The sequence below is a fragment of the Lutra lutra genome, chromosome 1 (assembly GCF_902655055.1).
Source record: "Lutra lutra chromosome 1, mLutLut1.2, whole genome shotgun sequence".
NCBI classification, from domain to species: Eukaryota; Metazoa; Chordata; class Mammalia; order Carnivora; family Mustelidae; genus Lutra; species Lutra lutra.
In genome coordinates, this window is record NC_062278.1 from 5,891,080 (window position 1) to 5,910,227 (window position 19,148).

Below are 19,148 nucleotides of genomic sequence, written 5' to 3' on the forward strand. Positions count from 1 at the left end.
CTAGGGATAACTCACCACCTAAGGTTGTTGAAACACAGCCCACCAAAATTAGAGTGGACACTCTAACAGCACAAGAAGGACGAGGTGGTGGCGTGAAGGGGAAGGCTTGCCCCCTCCTTGCCCTAAAAAACTAGATCTAAACAGAGTCAGTTTGGAAACACCCACTACCCCTACTCATAAAATCCAAATCAAAAACTCTAAGTGGTAAATGTGGTAAATTTGACTGTATACAAATATCAAAATACATGTCAACAAAATTTAAAACAAATTGGAAATATTTACAACATATACCACAGACCAAGTTCTTGTATAGGAGACCTGAGTTTCACAGAACAGCGAAAGTTCTACAAAGATGGACACCACGTGAAAAATGGGCAAAAGGCAGGAAAAAGCAAATAGCAAAGTCCAAAATATCCCTAAAAATACTTTTAAAATGTTTCCTAGCAAAGATGTGAATAAAATCCAAGTGTCAACTTTTGACACTTGGGCAAACATCTTTTAAATAAACTAGATTAAAAGATTATCCCCATCGTTGGTTAAAGATTGGGAGACATTTGCCTAGAAGGCAAACTTTCATATACATTCAGAGAGCCTCAAAGTGGGCATTTCCTTTGATCCTTCAATTTCATATGTAGGATTTATTCTAAGGAGTCAGGGGTGATGTCTGTTAACCTTAAACATCAAACTGCGAGTTATTTTGCTGGCAAACGGATTTAGTCAGGAGTAACAAAGAATTGCAACTTGGGACATTCAAGCCATGGCAAAACCGTAGACAAATCCAACCAACAAAGGAGAGGAACATGATTTTATGGAGAAGGAAGTTGGGAGGGATTCAAAAGTCCTTCTGAGAAAGCAAGAGTTCAGGGTGATGACTCTCTCACTGACTTGAGTAACAAGGGTGGCCAATTTCTCGTAGGAGACGCCAAGCACATCTTCCCCTGTTGGGCCCATAATTGATCATTCCTTCCTGTTGACACTCTTCTGTTGGGGAATCTGTAACCGACACTTCTGTTGGAGCCTGTAATTGAGTTGAATGACAAGGGCTTCCCCTTCTAGCCTCAGACCTACTTTAGCGATGTTTCCCTTTATTAATTTTCACATCTTAAAGACTCACTTATAGGGATATTCAACATGGCATTAATACATACGGGGGGAGAGAAAAGGAGCGGAAGGCAGAGAGAAAGAGGAAAAGTAATATAAATGTTCATTAACTCTGCCTATGCAGTCGCTTAAAAGTCCTATGTAGTCATTAAAAATCACCTGCAATTCCATCATCCAGGTGATTTTTAATTTTTCTTCGTACTTCGCTCTACATTCTAAATTCTATGCAACCAACATGCATTGCTTTGGGATCAGATTTTCTTTCACCATAGAAATTCATCTTTATGAAGAGAGATTAACGGGAGTGTTCTGCTCTCTGTTCCCTTCTTCTCCAGGAAGAGACGACGAGTCTATACCTTCCAACCTGGGTCGACCCCCTACCCCAGGAACCTGGCGTCTACACCTGCTCGCGCCGCCTGGCAGCCAACCGGGAGTTGGGTCCGCGCACCTCCCGGCAGGGAACCGGACAGACATGCGCACTGGGCTCGGATTCAGAACACCAGCACGTGGGCGAGTGCGACCGAGAGCGTGAAGGGACAGCTGCGCGGCCGCGGGATCCGTTCGTTCTCCCCAGACGCGCCCGGGGCCACGGCGGGCCGCGGGAGGTTAAGGAGCCGAAGTCTCTACACTCAGCTCAGCAGTGCGCAAGCGCGCGGCCACCGCCGCCCCGCCCCCCCGCCCCCCGGCTCCGCCGGTCCCAGGAGGCGCCGCGCGCGGGTTTCCAGAGCGACGCGCGGGGCCGGGAGGCCGCGGGGTTGGCGCTGCCGCGGAGCCGCGCGGAGCAGGTAACGGCCCGGCCCGGCCCTAGGCAGAGCCTCCTGCTCAAGCCTCTGGGCCTTTCGGTGCCTCCGGTCACTCAGCTCTGGCCCCTGCCCGGCTCGGGCCGCGCCGCCTGGCTCTCCCTGGAGTTGGTAACGTAGCGGGGCCGCCGGCCGCCTCTCCCGCAGAGCGCGCCCGCCCAGCCCGCACCGGGGGTCTCCGCCCTCGCCGCGCCGCCGGGGCCCCTCCGCACGCGGCCTGGCCGCCGGGGCGTTCTCGCAGGGGCGGCCCGCCGCGGCCCGGGGACCCGCGGCCGCCGTCAGCGCCGTCCCCCAGCAGCGGGCTCCGGCCAGTGCTTGGCTCGTGCGTGAATCTGCTGCCTTGAGGTTCGCGCCTGCCCACCCGCTTTAGCTTCGCTTTGCTTTTTCCCTTCCAACCTTAGCGTGACGTGTCCTTATCCCCAGCCCGAGAAAAGGTGAATTCCTTGACGTTTCCGCGGTGTATCATTTCCTGCCACCTGGTGCCAACAGGTGACTTAAGGCCAGCGTTCCTCTGCTGCGCAGCCCGGAGCCCTTGTGTCTGCACCCGCTCCCTGCGTGAATTCGTCCAGCCTCACAGGCTCAGAACCCGTCCGAGTGCCCACGAGCCCGAGACGTGTGCCTCCAGCCCCGACCCCCTCCCAGAACCTCAGACCCGGGGTCTCAGCAGCCTGACCTTCTCAACACGTGGGTGTCTGAGGCACGTCCTGACATTCCCGCCAACCCGTGCTTGCCACACTTCGACCCACCCCGTCCCGGAAGCCGCTCTCCCCGGTTGTCTAGGCCTTGAGGTCCTCCTTGACTCCCGTTTTCCTCCCTCCCCACATTCAGTCTGTCAGCACATCCTTCACGTCACACCCTGGATCGATGCACAGTCCCACTTTGCCGCCAGCCCCCACCCCTCACCCCGGTCCAGGCCACCGTCAGCTCCCACCCGGATTGCTTCAGTAGCCGGCTGATTGGAATGTGGACACTCTGACTCTGTTCCCTTTCTCTGTCGTTGCCAGTGAATCAGGTTTCCTTGTAAGGATATGTGTTCCGTAGTTTACACAGATAAAGATAATTTTTAGTATGTATGTTGAAGATTGCAGCTTTTAAACAGGTAGCCGAAGCTACCTAAATGTGGGGGTGTTAACAAGCTAAACATGGAAAGATGCCCCTTAGCTTTCTTGGGCGTATGACTGTGTCCCTGCATAGAACTTTGACAAGACCTTTTAAAACCATACAGAAGAGTAAAAGAATCCAGAGCCTCCGTCCAAGTGAGAAAAAGAAGACATGTAGGAATTTAGGTTCTGTCTACTCCCTACTCTTTGGTTTTTGGTTTTCTAGAGAAGCACCAAAAGAAGAAAATTGTAATGGAGCAGGTGATCAGCCCAGTGTTGGTCAATTTGACAGGGAGTGTCTGGGCGCCGGTACTCCAGTTAGTCAGTCCCAGAATGATGCAGGGTCTTTGTCCTCAGGGAGCTAATGGCCCGCACACACCTGTACCCTGCCAGTCACAAACCACCAGCTCCCATTTTTTCTTTTTCCATCAAGCGGAGCCCCAACTAACCAAAGTAGCATGGTAGGATCGCTGCAACTTGCAGAGGGGCTGTTTATAAACTTGCAAATCACAAACCTCCACTTTGCTCAGATTTGATCTCACACCTTACCCTCATGCAGTCACTTCCTAGAGGAACTAAAGCCGTCTGATGGGAATCTGCTCAAGCCCCAGCTACCACAACTGCCAGCTTTACCTACAGCCATACCATGTTATCCCCCCATCTCATCCCCACCCACTTGTCAAAAACCTTACGCTTTCGCTATCAGCAGTCACCTGTTCCATCTCAACTGGCTCTTTACCTTGGCTTTTAAACATACTCTTTTGTCCCATCACAAAAGGAAGAGGAAGAAAAGTCTCCCTTCATTTTCCAGCCAATGCTCAATCTCTCATTCCCTTTGACAGGCAAACTTTTTTTTTAAAGAATTGCCATCTTCCATGCATCCATGTCTTTTTTTTTTTTTTAGTTGTGTAGCAATGATATATTTTTTTAATTTTTTATTTTTTCAGCATAACAATATTCATTATTTTTGCACCACACCCAGTGCTCCATGCAATCCGTGCCCTCTACAATACCCACCACCTGGTGCCCCCAACCTCCCACCCCCTACCCCTTCAAAATTCTCAGATCATTTTTCAGAGTCCATAGTCTCTCATGGTTCACCTCCCCTTCCAATTTCCCTCAACTCCCTTCTCCTCTCCATCTCCCCTTGTCCTCCACATGCATCCATGTCTTATGTGTCATCCCTTAACCCCCTGTAGTCTGCCTTCCACCCTCATTTCTATACTAAAACAAAAATCACTGATCAGACATTTCCAGGGCTTCTCTTGCTCAATCTCTCACAACATTTAAATTTGGCCACGCTGCTCCCATCTCTTAAAACGCTGTCTTCCCTTGGCTTCTGAGCCCCCATCTACCCTGCCTCTTTCTGCTTTTCCTGCTACTATGCTGGCTTGCTCTCCTTTTCTGGGCCCCTTTATATTGCAGTTCCTCAAAGCCCAGTTCTCATCCGTTCTCTCTCTATGCCCCTCTTACTCTGACATGAAGCACAAATCCATGCCCACCACCTTTATACTCTGGACTCCCAACTTTATCTCTCCAGCTTGACCCTCCTTTCTGAGCTGAAGCATATGTACAACTAGCAGAATGGCCTTGCCTCTTAATACCTCAGACACCAACTCCGTGTGCAGAAAACAAGTCTCCCACCACCCATCCCAACTGGGACCTCTTCCACTGGCAGCAAGGATTCCTCCTAAACCTTTTCCCTCACCCCAGCATCCAGCGCGTCACTGAGCCCTGGTGACATTGTCCCCTGTGCATCTTTCACTTCTCTTAATTGCCACTGGCACCTTAGTCCAAGCTGCCACCTTGGTTCTGCAGCCTTCTGAAATCCTCTCCTTTGGTTTTTCTTTATTCTGTTCTCCACACTGCAACCCAAGTAACCTTCATGAAGCAGAACAAATTATATTATCTCTTCCCCAGCCTGCCCCTTTTGCTCACTGCCAGCTCCCCGTTGCTCTTGGAGTGATGACCCAAATCATAAACCTGCATCCTGTGGCACCGCAGCTGCTCACCTCCACCTACCTCTGGAGACTCATCGGCAACCCCTGGGACCCAGCCACGTGGGCCTCATCTACCCACCAGGCCTTGGAACTGTCCTCTCTCCATCCGCAGTATACTTCCTTCCTCCCCTCCATTCCTTTTTGTGTGGTTAGTTCCCACTTACCTGTCATATCTCTGCTCAGATGGCCCTTCCATAGAACTTCCAAGGTCGCCATCTAGGTCAGGTTTTTTGTTCTATGTTCACAGAATTGTATCTCTTTCCTCTAAAACGCTTAGAACAGTCACTATTGTGATTATTTTATTAACAGCATATAAGCTCCATGAAAAGAGAAGTGTTTGTATTCATGACATCCCCTCATACCTCATATGGTTGCTGGCACTTAGAAAGCTCTCAAATATGTGTTGAAAGAATGAATGAAATGAACAAATTAATGTGTATGATAAATGTAGGGTATTTTAGTACAATTTATTAGAATAAAATTCTAGGAAAAAATATCAAGTCAAAAAATATATTTTTTTAATTTAAAAAAATATATATTTTTTAATTAAAAAAAATATATATATATATATTTTTTTATATAAATCCAGTCAACACTGAAAATTAGAAAGAAATGTGGCAGTGGCCAGGAGGGGGAGCTGAAATGCACACTTCTAGAAATTTAGCCCTAAACTCATTTGGTTTTTTTGAGAGTCACGTGGTATGTTGCACTTGCCTCCACTTGGCAGAAGTAGAGAGGCACAGTTTCTCCTTTCTCATCCTCAAGGCAGTTCTTTAGAAAACTCAGTCTGGTAATGAATTCAAGGTTTTTGTTGAAAATAAGTAAAATATATCAAGTTGTTAAACGACCAAACCTACATCACATGGCTCTAACCACCCTAACATAGAACATGGCACATTTTCATATTATCAAATAAAACTTGAACTTTGATATATGTATATATAGGTATATTTAATTCATGGGTTTTTGTGTTGGACGGCCTTTAGAAGTTACTGGGCACAGTTAACTAACTTCAGACATTGAACAGTTTGAGGCCAAACAGCTCGCTGTGCTGGAAGAGCTGACACTAACTCACGCATCTGGCTACATGTGCCTTTTTTTTTTTTTTGCCTTTTATAGCAAACTCCCTTTCCTCTTAAGCAGTATTAATTCTTTTTTTTAAATTAACATATATTATTTGTTTCAGGGGTACAGGTCTGTGATTCATCAGTCTTAACAATTCATAGCACTTACCATAGCACATGCCCTCCAATTCCATCAACCAGCCACCCCATCCCTCCCACCCTCCCTTTGCCTCCAGCAACCCTCAGTTTGCTTCCTGAGATTAAGAGTCTCTTATTGTTTGTCTCCCTCTCTGGTTTCATCTTGTTTCATTTTTCCCCTATGATCCTCTGTCTTGTTTCTCAAATTCCTCATGTCAGTGAGGTCATATGACACTTGTCTTTCTCTGATTGACTTATTTTGCTTAGCATAATACCCTCTAGTTCCATCCACGTCACTGCAAATGACAAGATTTCATTTTTGATGGTTGTGTAGTATTCCTGTGTGTGTGTGTGTGTGTGTGTGTGTGTGTGAGAGAGAGAGAGAGAGAGAGACGTCTTTATCCATTCATCTGTTGATGGACATTTAGGCTCTTTTCATAGTGTGGTTATTGTGGACATTGCTGCTATAAACATTAGGGTGCACGCACCCCTTCAGATCACTACATTTGTGTCTCTAGGGTAAATACCCAGTAGTGCGGTAAGCAGTGTTAATTCTTAAACTTCCCTTCTTCACTATTAGAATGACCAAATTTCTGAAGCAAAAAGTTAGAACACATAATCTTAAAAGTGGGTGTACTTCTTGAAATAGTGTTTTTGAAAGCCCTTAAGATAGGTCATCGTCTTACCAATATGATACTATTTTTATAAGCTACAGGAAGAGCTTTTCTATTCATTTAATACTCTGCTTAATTTTGTGTCAAAGTGTCTGTGTTAAAGAGGTTTGTTAAAAAGGGCTCAGACCTTCCTTTGTACTATAGGAAGACCCTCAACCTGGATCTGGCCGCTGATTTCTCATGACCTGACTGTGGCCATGTTCCTGGCAGGAAGACCACTAAAATCACCCTGTGCCCTTCTCAGGCATGGGGAGGTATGTGCTGTCTACCTGTCCCATCACAGGGAGTGTGAACCTTGATGACCAGGTCAGAGTGGTATCTGGCAGGTTTCTCTACAAGGTCACCATCTTTCCCTTTCTCTTTGATTAGTAGGATGCCAAATTCTGTTCCTTATCAGTCTGACATTTACTGGCCTTTAACATCCATTGACAACTCCTGCCTATCTCAGTTATCTCTGTGATAGTTGTCAAATTGTCGCCTCTATTCCCACCACTCCTTGTTCGCTTGTTAGTTGTCATCCTACCATAAGGAAGAGCTTTCTCTTCTTTCCTCATCCATTTAGTTATTCATTATATCAGGATGGACTCCCAGATTCCTACTTTATTTTAGTAGGTTGTCATCTTGTATCTTCATTTATTTTGATGCTCAAATTGTCCTATATTTGACCAGTGAGAACTTTGTTAAGCTGGCTTCTGTGTCCTTTAACACATATCAGCCTTCTCTTGGACTTCCCTTATCCCAGGCCTGGAGTTACACATTCCTCCTAGGAACCTGATTCTTCTTAATGGAGAATGTTGTTTTAGTAGAGTTTGGTGCTCAGTGTGCTCATTGTTACTGGGGGACCATTGCTTCGAGGCCCTCAGGGAGCAGAGTTAGGAAAAATACATACACATGTACACATAGATCTATAACTGTTTCTGTCCATGTGTATGTATTTTTAACCCACTATTCTTATTCAACTCAGGGGTGTAAGTTTTGGGTTGTTTTTTTTTTTTTTCCGTGTAAGTAAAACTCTTGCAGGTGGAAATAAACTTGGCCTCCATAATTCTAAATATATTTCCTCAATTCACTTCTTCTGTGTAGTTAATTTCCCGACCTTGCCAGCTGGCTTTCAGCCTCTTTCCACGTCTTCTCCACCATCTCCCCCCACTCCCCTCCCCCACCCCCTACATTTTTGCTTTCTCAGCCTCCAGGCCCACCTGCACCAAAGCCTCTGCACAAGGTCAGCCCTCTTGCTTTTTCAAAATGTCCATCCTGAATGCTGGTGAGAGTCTGCTGTCTTCTCCAATTAGTTTTTCCAAAACCAGCAATCCCACCAATTCCAAAGAGTTGGTCATGTTTTTCCTGGATGTAGCCTGGGCAAGCTTAGGCAAGAAGGTTTTGGGGAGCATTAAGTTACTTTCCGAAAACATTTGAACTCCCCCTCCTCTCTGACTTTTTGAAATTTGTAATAGTGCATTTGATTTATATTCTAATAGCCTGCTCTTAGTCCCATTTTGGTTCGTGATGTTTTTGCTGATAATCTGTATTAGTCTCCTGTGTCTGCTGTAACAAACACAAACTCAGTGGCTTAAAACAACACAAATCTATTCTCTTACAGTTCTGGGGATCAGAAGTCTGAAATGAGTCTTATGGGGCCAAAATTAAGGTGTCAGCAGGGGTGGTTCCTTCTGGAGGCTCCAGCGGTGAATCCATTCCCTGGCCTTTTCCAGCTTCTAGAGAAGCCTATAGGTGGCCTGCAACCCCTTCCTCTGTCTTCAAAGCCCGCAGCAAAGTGTCTTTTTTTTCTGACTCTGCTTCCTACATCATACTGCATCTTCTGACCAGCTCTTTTGGGGTCCCCACCCCCGTAGGCCCTTGTGTTTACATCAGGCCCACATGGGTAATCTCCCCACCTCAAGGCCCTTCATCTGATCACTGCAAAGTCCTTTTTACTATACAAAAAAGTTCTGGCCACAAGGTCAAGAGATCCACAGGTTCTGGGGATTAGGACATCCTTAGGCTGGCCTAGTTGCCTTATTCAGACCTACATGGTACCAAATGCAAGTCTTATATCTTAAAAACAGGATTTTAACTCCTTTCATGGCAGGTGATGGGCAACCTACAGATACTGATTAGAAAATGAACATCTCAGGGCACCTGGGTGGCGCAGTCAGTTAAGCATCCAGCTTAGTTTCAGCTCAGGTCATGATCTCAGGGTCCTGGGATCAAGTCCCGTGTTGGACTCTGCTCTCTTCATGGAGTCTGCTTGGGATTCTCTCTTCTCCCTCTGCCTGAACCCTCCTCACTCTGTCTCTCTCTTTCTCCAAAATAAGTAAATCTCTATAAAGAAAAGAAATGAACATCTCTTAGGGTTTTTTACATACCGTACATGCAGAGGTGCATCTCATTCTTTTATGTTTTACACTGTGCATTAGCAGTATTATTATTAATCATAGTCATAATGATATATTATCCAACCCTTTAATTTTTGCCATTCTGATGGATCAAACTGGAATCTAATAGTTTTCATTGCATTTCATTAATTAATTGAACATCTTTTTATATATTCCTTGGGTGTCTGTGTTTCCATATTGTGCTTGCTCTGTAATGTGTTCATATACTTTCCCCATTTTACTAATGCATTATTATTACACTTCTTTGTAAATTAAGGAAATTAGCTCTTTGTCATATGTCTTAAAAATAGTTTTCCCATTTTCTCATGTGCCTTCCACTTTGATTTGTTGTTGTTGTTGTTGTTGTTGTTGTACAGAAGCTTTAAGGTTCTGTGCACCTGCTTTTATTACGTCCTTTGATGGTTTATTTGTTTCTAACATTTACATTTTCACTCCATCTGTTACTTACTTTAGTGTAAGGAATGCAGTAAGAATTTGCCTTGGGTTTGGTTTCCAGATGTCTGGCCTATCCCCTCCCCCATCATTTATTAAATGTCCTCTTTTCTCCACCTTTATCTTATACTAGATTTCACTACGTATGTGCTTCTGTCTGGGAACTCTATTCTGGCACATGGCTCTGTTTCTTCAAGCACTACAAGCAGGCTGTTTTAGCATCTGGGCTTCTGTCTCTGCGTCTGACAGAGGTCATCCCTCCCAGTCATTCTTGTTCAAAATCCTTTGGACTCTCCCATATTTATTTTTCCATAAGAATGTAGTGTCATTTTGTCAAATTTCAAAAAAAATTACTCTTGGCATTTTATTAGGAGTATTTTGATTATGTAGATTAAAGTAGGGAGAATTTACAACTTTATCATTTGGGTCCTTATGTAAGAATACCATACATCTTTCTACTTATATAAATCTTTTATTTCTTTCAGTGGTTTTAAAGTTTTCTCTATATTATTTGTATTAAACCTGTATCAGATACTTTCAGATTCTTAGCTGATACAGTAAGTAGGATATTTTTATCTATTTTCTGAGTCATTTTCATTTGCATACAGAAAAGATTGATTTTTGTGTCCACTTAATAACTATAAAACTGTAGTTTTTATTGAATGCTCTTTATGTTACAGTGTTTTATACGGTTTTGTAAATATACAGTCATGCCATCTGCACATGATAATAATTTGCCATTTCTTTTCAAGTGTTTATTCCTCTTATTTCTTCCTCACATCTAATTTATTGTCTAGCACCTCCAAAACAGTATTCACTAACAGAAGTAATAGTGGGCATCTTTATCTTAATCCTCTTAGCAACATCAGTTAATGTTTTACTATAAAGCATGAAGCTAGCTTTTAAGTTTGAGATGTGTATTTGTTTATCATGTTGGGAAAGCATTTATTTAGGGTACTTAGGGCATCTTAAGTTGGGTCAGGAGTCATGAAAACTTTGTCAGGAGTAATAGATACAGAGATAGGAATTAAGCATAGAAGCAGCCTGACCGTTAATTTATTTAATCAATGTTTATTGAACACCTACTATTTCCTGGGAACTCTTCTGGGCACTGAGCAGTAGACAAAACAGTCAAAAGGCTGCAGTCATGAAACACACAATTCAGTGGGGCAGTCAGGCAGGAGATAAGCTAAATAACTGTAATATGTATTAGATCGTATGAGATGTGCTATAGGGAAAAATAAAGTGGGAAAGGAAACAGCAGTGTTGAAGTATACAGCAATCCCTAAACAAATGAGTGTATATCAATTAATTCTGATTCAAAATGTTTAACATTCTTCTATATAAATGTTCATTTGTGAGATCTTGACATTTTCCTTTCGTAATATTCTAGGTTTTTTTAAATATATTCTTTCCTTAAAAAGAGACCAAAACATGTCAAAAAATACTGCCCTGGAAACCTCATAAATACTACAGTGTGAAGAACCCTCAGCTCAGAACATACAGTTGATCTTCATACATCTTAGGAACGTTTGATAGAGGACAGCAGGTATGTATTAATTCATTTTAAAACATTTTAGCATATTTTTTGGTCTGCTTTTGTGAAAAAGCAGAATTGAAAACAATGACACAAAAGCATAGTTTCAGAATGATTCAAATGTATATCTTGATCTTGAACATTCTTCTTTCTTTTTTTTTAAGATTTTATTTATTTATTTGACAGAGAGAGAGATCACAAGTAGAGAGGCAGGCAGAGAGAGAGAGGGAAGCAGGCTCCCCGCTGAGTGGAGAGCCTGATGCGGGGCTCCATCCCAGGACCCTGAGATCTTGACCTGAGCTGAAGGCAGAGACTTAACCGACTGAGCCACCCAGGCACCCCAAACATTCTTCTTTCTAATTCTATAACTAAACGAACATGATATATGAATGTATTGTTCTGCTGGGCAGCCATCCCTTTTCGCAGTGCATTCCAGAAAAGCATATCATCAGCTGGATTACATTTTTTCAATTTAAACGGTGTTTTTAATTGTGGGTTGTAGTCATGAGTCATAACAACAAAGAAACCACTGTAAACCCTGTTATGATAGAAACAGTGCAATTATGCTTCAACGGTAGTCAAACAGGCACTGTCTACTGTAAACACTAGTCAGTGTTCAAAATATAAATGTTGCCAAAATCTGAACTATACAACACCATAAACTGGTATATCAAAAACTAGTCTGGGGGCGCCTGGGTGGCTCAGTGGGTTAAGCCTCTGCCTTCGGCTCAGGTCATGATCCCAGGGTCCTGGGATCGAGCCCCGCATCGGGCTCTCTGCTCAGCATGAAGCCTGCTTCCTCCTCTCTCTCTCTCTGCCTGCCTCTCTGCCTACTTGTGATCTCTCTTTCTCTGTCAAGATAATAAAAAAAAAAAAAAACTAGTCTGCTCACTCTATAGTAAGCACTAATAACATAATTACTAACTACTTATTTTTAAATTCTTGAGGGCAGAGGTTTGCTTTCTTCATAACGCCAGTGCCTGGTAGACACTAAATAAATGTTCTTTGGGGCGCCTGGGTGGCTCAGTTGGTTAAGCAGCTGCCTTCGGCTCACATCGTGATCCCAGGGTCCTGGAATTGAGCCCCACCTCAGTGTCCCTGCTCAGCAGGGAGTCTGCTTCTCCCTCTCCCTCTGCACCTCCCTCTCCCTCTGCCCCTCCCCCTGTTCATGTTTTCTCTCTCTCTCTCTCTCTCCTCTCTCCAATAAATAAAATTGGAAGGGAGGGAAAGGAAAGAAAGAGGGAGGGAGGGAGGGCGGGACATCTGAGTCACACTCAAGGGGCGGGGATTACACAAGGACATGAATATCAGAAAGTGGGAATCAGTGGGGGCCATCTTAGAAACTACCATCCAGGGGCACCTGGGTGGCTCAGTGGGTTAAAGCCTCTGCCTTCAACTCGGGTCGTGGTCCCGGGGTCCTGGGATCGAGCCCCGCGTCGGGCTCTCTGCTCGGCGGGGAGCCTGCTTCCCTCTCTCTCTGTCTGCCTCTCTGCCTACTTGTGATCTCTGTCTGTCAAATAAATAAAAAAATTAAAAAAAAAAAAAAAGAAACTACCATCCACACCGAGTACATTTCAAAGATAGCCTCAGAATGGTATGTGATGACCCCTTCTTCATCACTGGGGGCACTGGAATGCTCCAGTACTCCCTAGGGTGGAAAAGTGACAATGTGGAAGAATCACCTGATGGTTTCCCCCCTGAATGAATGTCCACAGTTAGGTGATCATTATCATGACAACAGGAAGGGTCCTGATAACCAGTGAAGTGGACTTCCAGTCTTCCAGATGTGCCTGACCACCTTTTCCTAAGCCAATACTGTACAAACTGAATCTAACGAGCTTGAAGTGATTCTTAAGAGAAGGATTCAGGAATAGAACTGGTTTGGGAAATTAAAGCACAACTTATTTGTTCTAACATATAGTTCCTGCTTGTACTGTACAAGGCAGATGTCCACTGCCTGAACCTGGGTGGAAAAAGGGTTTGCAGGTGGATATTCCTTAGGCTTTCAGCAGGAGCCCCAAATGGACTTCTCTCATTCCCTGACTCTCTCTGCTTCTCCCCTTTATCTCTTCCCTCTCTCTCCTGATAACTTCTCCCTTCCCATTTTTCCCCTCAAGATTTGCCTTACTTCCCTAGATAAATAATGAATAGAAGGGAACTTCCTCAGTCTGATAAAGGAAAACCTACAGTAACATCACACTTAATGGTGAAAGACAGGACCCTTTCCTTCTCAGATCCAAAACAAGACAAAAACATCAACTCTTACCAACACTTGTAACCAACATTTTACTGGAGATTCTGCCAACTAATCAGGCAAGAAAAAGAAATAAAAGGACCCATGTTAGGAAAGGAGAATTCAACTCTATTTACAGATAACATCATTATCTGTGATAGAATCTATTAAAAAGCTACTAGAACCAATAAACAAGGTTACACAATGCAACATCAATATGCAAATATCAATTGTATTTCTGTGTACTAGCAGCAAATAATTGGAAATTGAAATTAAAAGATAGTACTACTTAACAATACCAGTATAATAACAGCTATCATCCAAAACATGAAATATTGGGGGACCTGGGTGGCTCGGTTGGTTAAGCCTCTGCCTTCAGCTCAGGTCATGATCTCAGGGTCCTGGGATTGAGCCCCACAAGGGGCTCCCCACTCAGTGGGAGTCTGCTTCTCCCTCTGCTTCTCCTCCCCACTCATGCTTGCTCTCTCTCTCTCAAATAAATAAATAAAAATCTTTTTAAAAATATGAAAATATTTAGGGATAAATCTGAAAAAAAAAGATGTAAAAGATCTATGTACCAAAAATGACAAAACATTGCTGAGAGGAATTAAAGATGGCCTAACAAACAGAGGTATGGCTTGACCATGGACAGAAGACTCAATTTTGTCAAGTTATTTGTCCTCTGTGAATTTATCTATCAACTCAACATGATCCCAGTAACAATCCCATTAGACTTTTTGAAAGAATTGACAAGCTGATTCTAACATCCCCATGGAAGCTCAGAGGACCTGAATAAAATAGCCAAACAACTTGGAGAACAAAGGACAGAGTTGGAGGACAAATGCTCTCACATTTCAAGATTAATTATAAAGCTGTAGCAGCCAGAACAGTGTTGTATTGGTGTAAAGGTAGAGAGCTAGAGGAGCAGAGCAGAAGAGAGAGCACAGAAATAGACCCGTGTACGGACATCTCAGTTATAAAGATGCAGACGCAGTTCGGTGGGAAAGAGCTGGTCTTTTCAAGAAATGGTGCTAGAAAAATTGATGTCCTTATTTTAAAAATATGAACTTTCATCAATTTCTGATCCATCATAATTAACTCAAGATGGATCAAAGTAAAGCAAAACTATTAAATTTCTGGGAGAAAATCTTTGTGCCCTCCAGTTATGTAAAAGTTTCTTAGCTGTAACACCAGAAGGATCATTCATAAGAACAAATTGGCAGTTGGGCTTCATCAAAATTAAAAACATCGTCAGAAACTTTTAAGGGAATGAAAACACAAGCCACAGTTTGAGAGAAAATATTTGCAAATGTACATCTAATAAAAGACTTCGTGTCCAGATTATAAAAGAGCTCCGAAAAGTCAATGGTAAAAAAACAAGCAATGCAATCGAAAAACAGACAAAAGATTTGAGCAGGCATTCCATCCACCCCTGAGAAAAGGAAGATGTTAGGATGGGAAATAAACTCATGAAAAGATGTTCAATATGATTAGTCATTTGGGAAATGAAAATGAAAATCACATGGGATATCACTAAACAGACCTATTAGGTTTTTAAAAAGAGTGACCATATCGAGTGTCAGCAGCGATGTGGAACAGCAGGAACTCTTAGACACTGCTGAGGGGAATGCAAAATGGTACAGCCTCTTTGGAAAACAGTTTGGCAGTTTCTTAAAAAGTTAAACGTACACCTACCATATGCTCCAGTCATTCCATTCCAGGGTATTCACCCCAAAGGAAAGAAATCCTATGTCCATATGTAAGACTTGTGTATCAATGTTCATAGCAATTTTATTTGTAATAGGAAAACAATGAAGAGAGCAGAAAGGTCCATCAGCAGATGATGAGCAAACAAATTGTGGTATAAGTCACACAATCGGATAGTACTCAGCACTTTAAAAAAAAAATGAACTCTTGATATACCTAGTAACTTGGATGAATCTCAAAATAATGATGCCAAGTTAAAGAATGCAAACCAAATAGAAGTGCAGACTGTATGATTCCATTCATATAAAACTGTGGGAAATGCAAACGTAAGGGGACAAAATATAGTCAGTGGTTGTCTGAGGTAAAGGTGGGGAGCAGGGAGCATCAGGGGAGAGGAATGACATGGGGGCCGAGGGAAACTTCTGGAGACAGTGGATGTGTCGACTCTCTGGATGTTGGTGTTCATCTCCCAAGTATATGCATGTGTCTATAACGATCAAATCGGACACTTCAAATATGTGCAGTTTATCACATGTCATTTGCATACTGTATTTCTATATATGCAATAAAAGATTTAAAAAATTGTATCCAAATGACCTATGATTTAGTTTTCTTATGAAATATATGCTGTCAGTATGGCAACTATGTTGACCCATTGGATGCATTAAAAATGATCATTTAAATGTTAGTGAATCACCTAATAAACTCATTCAAGTGCTCGTACCATTGCTACTGAAATGCTTAATATGAAACCATCTGGTCCCCATTTTTCTTACGATGTGTTTTTGTCCAAGACTACTATTAATACTAAGAACAGTTATCTTTCTATTTATTATGGCAGAAGGAAGTACATAAGTTTACCTAAAAGCTGATATTAATAACACTGAAATTAATAAGTCCTAGTAAATTCCACATTGTGACTTCACTAGGTTGGAAACACTGTCTCAAAAGAACATAGCACTATAAAAAGCATTTATGACAACTTTTTTTTTTAAAGATTTTATTTATTTATTTGACAGAGATTACAAGCAGGCAGAGAGACAGAGAGAGGAGGAAGCAGGCCCCCCGCTGAGCAGAGAGCCCGATGTGGGGCTCGATCCCAGGACCCCGGGATCATGACCTGAGCTGAAGGCAGAGGCTTTAACCCACTGAGCCACCCAGGCGCCCCTATGACAACTTTTAAGTTTAGTAAATTCTAAAACATCTTACAGATATGTATTGAAATCATAGTTTGTGTTTACATCAGGCCCACATAGGTAATCTCCTGATCAATGCAAAGTCCCTTTTACTACATAAAGTATTTGTGTCTTTTTAATTATGAGGCAGTGTAGATCAATGAACCCAGTAATTTGAAGTTACTTAATGTTTTTTATCAGTGAAATAGATTAGGTTGTAATAGTGACCAACAGTAGACTGTGCCTCATACCATGTACTATAGGAATGTATTAAAGGGGCACCTGGGTGGCTCAGTTGGTTAGGCATCTGCCTTCAGCTCAGGTCATGGTCCTGGGGTCCTGGGATCGAGCCCCATGTCGGGTTCCCTTCTCCTTGGGGAGCCTGCTTTTCCCTTTCCCTCTGCCTCTGCCTGCCGCACCCCCTGCTTATGTGCTCACTTGCTCTCTCTCTGTCAAATAAATAATCTTAAAAAAAAACTGACAGTATATCCACTAGATAATTGGTGACAATGAAGAATTTTCTATCCACCCATCCCACACACACACAAAAAGATTTATCTATAATAAGACCACATTTTGCATCCCATGAAAACTATACCTATTGCATTAATGAGCAGGAAATATTAATAGACAATTTTGCTAATATGGCATCTTCTCATTGGGACATTTTTAATTGTATGAGATTATTTTTTCAAGCGTGTTAAAGGAGCTACAATTCAGTCTCCAAGCCATAGAGACCTTGCAAAATAGAGACTCACAGGAGATAGTGTGCAGTGGGACAATTCAGCCATTGAGAGAGGCTTATGGTTCTTTCAGTTCTAAATGAGGAGGGCAATAATTCTTCAGATGCACCTTCTTTTTTACAGCTAAACCTATAAAGCCTTCCATTAGAGTACATTTTAATCTGGTAGAATTGTTTTAAGTGTGAGGTTGTTTAGCGATATTAAGGCTTATTTGGCTCCAGTGGATTTCCATTAGAATTTTTTCCTTTTTTTCCCCTGTGATATCAGTGTTTATTAAACAGAGAGACCAGGATGGCTAGCTCTCTGCTACATCAGACATGGGGCATCAAAACTCATTTTAGCCCTCTGGAAGCATGTGATTCAGAGGGAATATATTTTTTTTAATGTAGATGGAGTGGAGTATAAGCACATCGTCAAACCTCAACATTCTAATCCAAAAATGGAAAAAAATACTCCAGCACCCTAACCTTCCATTCATCATCTCCCTGTTCCTGTCATGTCAGATTCTAAGTGAGTTGCACTGAAAGATTACGGGATGAGTGATAATTTTCAATATAGTCTCAGATTTGGGACTCAACACTATAGGTAAAACAGGAAAAGCTGAATAGCGAGTTTTTCCCATAGGCCTGTCACAGGGTTTGAAATAATAGAACATTTTAAGGTTACAGTGATACATAAGTTGGGTGAAATGATGTCCATTTGGGGTCACGTAGCATGGTGTAAGTGAAAAAACTTTCAAGGCCTACAGACCTGGATTCAAAACTCAGTTCTCCCAACTCGAGCTTTGTGACCTTGGACAGGTTATTTCTGAGCCTCGGTGCGCTCATCTGTAAGACAGGGTTACTAGTACCCATCACACAGGACTGTCCTCATGATGAAGTAATCTACCGTATGTGAGCTCTTACCTCTGTGCTGGCGCAGAGCCTAACGCAGGGATGGCGGTGATCATTATTCAAGCATTTACAAGTAAGGATCGTGTGGCAGCACTCTGCTAGGCCTGAAGTTACACCAGGAACAAGACAGCCTCTGTCTTCAGGGAGCTTTCAGTCAAATGGCATTAGTCAAGCAATTGTTCCCAGCAAAATAGTCGATGGGGAAATAGACTGACTCGTGTTTGCATCTCTCACATAAAGACACAGGCAGTGCCCTGGAGAGTCCCCGCATTTGTCCCAGAATTACTTGTCCAAGAGGGAACTAGTATTTGTTGATTGTGAACTACATGACGGGTACCGTGATGGGTATTTACAAACACTGTCTCATTTCTCCCTATAATAACCCCATGGAATCGTGCTATTATCATGTTGTGTAGATGGCCACGGTCACTTAACTAATTGACAGACTCGGGTTTGAACCCACGCTGGTATTCCTTCGTATTGTCACCTTTGATTGTCACACTCCCACTCCTGTAGCTATTGAACAATTTGTGACTGTAAATGAAACACAGTCTTGAATTAAGCCTGTATCCTGTGATACTGGGATGGCTTTCTCAGAGGTGTGTTACAAGGAAGGAGGAGGGAATTTTTATAAGGCTTTAGAAGGGGAAGTCAGCCAAGAACAACTGGTCAAAAATTCTTCTCACAAATCAGCTTCTCGCAGTGATGTGGATTTATCAGGATGGATGGGGGGAGGAAGTTTGGAGCTAAAGTCATGAGCAAGGAGGGGTGAGGAAGAACTCCTCCCAGGGACAAGGACAGGCAAGGCTATGAGGGCCAAAAGGGAACATTTTTGGATCTTTGGAATCTCGTACACCAACATCTTGGTCTCTTAACCATTTGCAAATGTTCAAAAGTGAGGATCTTTGCCTGTGCCTCTGTCCACTGTTACACAGCAGAATGGGTCTGGAAAGATTGATTCTTTGCCTTAGGATGTGTGGTGTTTGCTGTTGTGATGCTTAATGAAAAAATTCCTGACCTTGAAGGGGGAAAACATGAACAACTGTTTCACCCGTCTGAGCGTGTCCTCTTCACGTGGTCTGAACCTGTCCCCTTCACATGGCCAGGAGTAGCTGATGTGAACGCAGCTTGTGGGAAGTAAAAACACTTGTGAAA

At 42.9% G+C, this 19,148-nt stretch overlaps 1 protein-coding gene across 11 annotated transcripts in view; it reads left to right on the forward strand.

The window, feature by feature from the left end:
* Positions 1–1,795: 1,795 nt before the first annotated feature.
* The window catches only part of LCA5L (lebercilin LCA5 like), a 39,902-nt gene continuing 22,549 nt past the window's right edge, over positions 1,796–19,148 (forward strand). For 2 of the 11 annotated variants that reach the window (XM_047719823.1, XM_047719850.1), the window contains exons 1-2: positions 1,796–1,886; positions 11,099–11,254. The gene's annotated coding sequence lies outside the window, so the exon portion shown is untranslated. The other 9 variants (XM_047719836.1, XM_047719829.1, XM_047719834.1 and 6 more) reach the window with 9 other exon arrangements.